The 4,092-nt window shown below is 41.9% G+C and overlaps 1 non-coding gene across 1 annotated transcript; it reads right to left on the bottom strand.

Moving 5' to 3' along the window:
- Positions 1–228: 228 nt before the first annotated feature.
- Positions 229–335, bottom strand: LOC128282157 (small nucleolar RNA R71). The gene has a single exon (XR_008272398.1). It is a non-coding gene; the product is annotated as a small nucleolar RNA R71 (small nucleolar RNA).
- Positions 336–4,092: the final 3,757 nt, after the last annotated feature.

The raw sequence follows: 4,092 nt of genomic DNA, 5'->3' as shown, positions 1-4,092 counted from the left end.
TTGCAGGACGAAAATCCCAACACTCACTTGGCAAAATTTTTGGAACTATGTGATACATTTAAAATTAATGGCGTTTCTGATGACGCCTTTCGCCTTCAATTATTCCCTTTTTCATTGAGAAACAAAGCTAAATAATGGTTGAATTCGTTACCACGGGGGTCAATCACTACTTGGGAACAAATGACTGAAAAGTTTTTATTAAAATATTTTTCGTTGGCTAAAACGACTAAATTACGTAATGATTTCTCTTCTTTTGAGTAGATGGATTTAGAAACACTCTACGATGCATGGGAGAGATACAAGGACTTCTTGAGAAGATGCCCTCACCATGGGTTACCACTCTGGCTACAGGTTCAAACCTTTCATAATGGCCTAAATCCTTTGACTCGACAAATAGTTGACGTAGCTACTGGCGGAACCATTAATAATAAGACACCTGAAGATGCCTATGAATTTATAGAGGAGATGTCACTGAATAACTATCAGTGGCAAGTCATGAGGACAAAGCCAACGAAAACAGCTGGTGTTTATAACGTCAATTCTGTCACCATGCTCTCTAATCAGGTGGAACTCTTAAATAAGAAAATTGATGGTTTTCTTAGTTCTTCACAAGTCCACCCAGTAATGCAGTACGAAACAAATGGAGGTGGATCAAGTAATTCAGAATACCCACCCTATGGCCACAACATGGAGAACGAGCAGTTAAATTACATGGGTAATAATCCTCGATCTCAAAATAATCCTTATAGTAATACTTACAATGCAGGTTGGAGGAACCACCCAAATTTCTCATGGGGAGGCCAAGGGAATCAAAGACCACCACTTCCAGGCTTCCAACAACCACCCTACCAACAAGAGAAAAAGCTGAACCTTGAGGAGATGCTAACAAAATTCATCTCAGTGTCAGAAACTCGTTTTTAAAATACCGAGATAGCACTTAAAAATCAGTAAGTGTCGATCCAAGGGCTCGAAACACAGATAGGTCAGCTCATTAAATTGATATCCGAACGACCACAAGGTAGCCTGCCGAGTAACACTGAATCTAACCCAAGAGAGCAAACCAATGCAATTACCATTCAAGATGAGGAAGGGTTAGTTGCACCTGAACCAGAACAGAGGTAGGAAACTGTGGTAAGTAAAGGTAAGGGTGATGTGGACCACAATAACCAAAAAATGGTAAGTAAAGAGTACAAACCACGGGTGCCATACCTCAATGCGACAAGAAAAGACCGTACAGATGAACAATTTGATAAATTCCTTAAACTATTAAAGAAATTACATATTAACTTACCGTTTATCGAAGCTCTCTAGCAGATGCCAAACGCAGTCAAATTTTTAAGGGAGCTTCTAGCAAACAAACAAAAGTTGGATGAGGCGTCGCATGTAGAGTTGAATACAGTTTGCTCAGCCATATTACAGAATAAGCTACCCAAAAAATTGAAAGATCCAGGGAGTTTTACGATTCCTTGTTTAATTGGTAGTTTAGATGTTCATAATGCATTGGCTGACTTAGGGGCAAGCATTAATGTTATGCCTTATAAAATGTTTAAATAGCTAGGTCTTGGGAAACCCAAACAAACTAGGATAAGCATTCAATTGGCTGATAAAACCATTAGATTTCCTAGGGGTATCATTGAAGATGTTCTTGTTAAGATCGATAAATTTATATACCTAGTAGGCTTTGTTGTTCTAGACATGAAAGAGGATAGTAACGCACCTTTGATTTTAGGACGACCCTTTTTAGCTAGTGCTAGAACCATTATTGATGTTGGTACAGGTGAACTCACACTTCGTGTGGGAGACGAAAAAATTACCCTTCAAGCTCGTAATTCGAGTAACACATCAAAAATTGAAGGTGATTGTATAAATCATTCTACTAGTACTGATCATGTGGTGAAACCCTCTGTGCAGGAAACAGTTATGAAGAACGCATATGAGCCGTGTTCAAACAACAACAAAGGACCTATTTATGAAGAACGAAGGCTACAAATCGAGGAGCTAGATGAATGGCAGACACAGAAATCGAGAACACCCGATAAACTGAAACCGAGCCAAGACGAGCTCAATACCTCACCAAATCAACTTAAGGTTAGAGACAAAGTACTACTAGATGCAGTAGATCCTTGCATTACCACTCCTGAACCTAATAAAGGAATTCCTCTTACGGTACTCAGTATTTTCCCATATGGTACAGTCGAGGTAATTCATCCCAAATTCGGTACTTTTAAGGTATACAATACTTGTCTTAAACCTTATGTTGATAAAGTTGATAGTAGGGATGAGGAGTGTAAACTCCTAGCACCACCTTGACCATGCAGAAGAGAGGTAAGTCCAGCTTAAGACTATAAATAAGCGCTTCTTGAGAGGTAACCCGAGCACTAACAGTAATGATTTTTTTAAGTTTTAGCTTTTAACATTTAACATACTAATCGAATAATGGAACGCAGGCTTTCTAAAGACCACACTGCCAAGCACACGGGCGTACATTAGGTCTTGTGAAAATAGGGCAAATTTTTTTCCCCAACACGGGAAGCGATAAGTCACCACGGCCGTGCGACATGACCGTGGGCGAACCTGCCAAAACAACACGAGCGTGCGACACACCCGTACCTTGAAACCGTGGGCGAACATGTCAAAGTAGCACGGGCGTTCGACACGACTGTGCCCATCATCCATGGGCGAACCTGTCAAATTAACACGGGCGTGGACCTATGTACACAGGCGTGAGAGAAACGAATGAAGCAAGACACAGCCATGCGATACGACGTGTGCACCCAGACGCCCAAAGAACACGAGCGTGGGCCAAATGTCAGACGTGTCCAAATTTAAAATTCGCAAAACACATGGGCAAAAATTAGGCCACACGGGCGTGTCCCACTGCCGTGTGCCCTAAAATCTATATAAACCCCTCATTATTCATCATCTCCCTCCCCAAAAATCCCTAACCCTAGCCGCTGCAACTTTACACGCCCTACCCCCCACGCCCGTGCACCGCCTACAACACCGATTCCAACGCCCCAAGCTCTTTCCTTTTGCGTTTGTTTACTCTTTTCTTTCTATTTTTCTTTAAATATGTTGTTTATTTCATGATTTCTCTGCTCTATTGAACTATTTTTAATGAATATTCATAGTTAGAATATTAAAATACTCATGCTTGTTTTATAAAAATTTTGTCATTCTAGTTACTACATTATGCTACACTCTTTCATTTTTCCTTGTTTCCATGAAATTTATGCTTACCCAATGCATTCATTCATATTCTCGTTACATTATAATCCCATAACTTGATATATTTAGTTGTTTTAGTTTGTATCATCTAGTACGTAAATCTCATAAAATATTCATATTTAGTCTTGATTTTCCATACTATTCTTAGGGCATATTGGTTGAACTTTGATTTTTCAATGCAGGTACAATGTCGTCCTCACGTGGTAAGAAGACCGCTGTTCCCGACTTGAAGAAGAGAAAATGAGCAACGTCATCCCGGGTCCTACCACAGAGATTCGCCACCCGTTCCTCCAGGTTCCTTTGGGACCCCAAGAGGAATTATATCAAATATTATGGGCCAGACCCCTAGGTATGGGCCGTTTCATTGACTGGGCCGCACTTGAACAGATTTATTTGGCTGATGCGGTCTGAGCCCTCCTGACGATTGATCGTTGAGCTGAGGTATCTCGAGTTCACATTGGAACTCTGCTCGATGTTCCATCTTCAGACTGTCATGACCAACTTTGACGATCCTGGAATGGTCCAGTTCGGCCTTGGTGGTCTAGTACGCCAGTTGAGCGTACCCGAGTTTAGGGTTGCACTAGGGCTATATACGAAGGAGTTCATGAACGAAAATGAAGTCGACACCCTCCACCACCACATCCACTACTCCCCATCAAAATGCTGGAGGGACCTCGTCCCTGCCTCGGCCACCTACGATCCTAGCCACTCCAAGGCATCGGCTCTCCCTCTATCCTTGAGGTATCTACACGCCATCTTGGCTCACACTCTGACAGGGAGACGAGAGAGCACCGACGTCGTCACCACCTACGATGCCTATTTCTTATGGAGCATGGCGAACGGACACGTCCTCGACCTTGCCTA

Source organism: Gossypium arboreum, chromosome 1, assembly GCF_025698485.1.
Source record: "Gossypium arboreum isolate Shixiya-1 chromosome 1, ASM2569848v2, whole genome shotgun sequence".
Lineage (NCBI taxonomy): Eukaryota > Viridiplantae > Streptophyta > Magnoliopsida > Malvales > Malvaceae > Gossypium > Gossypium arboreum.
The sequence above is the reverse complement of the archived record's forward strand: the minus strand, read 5'-3'. Positions and strand labels throughout refer to the sequence as shown.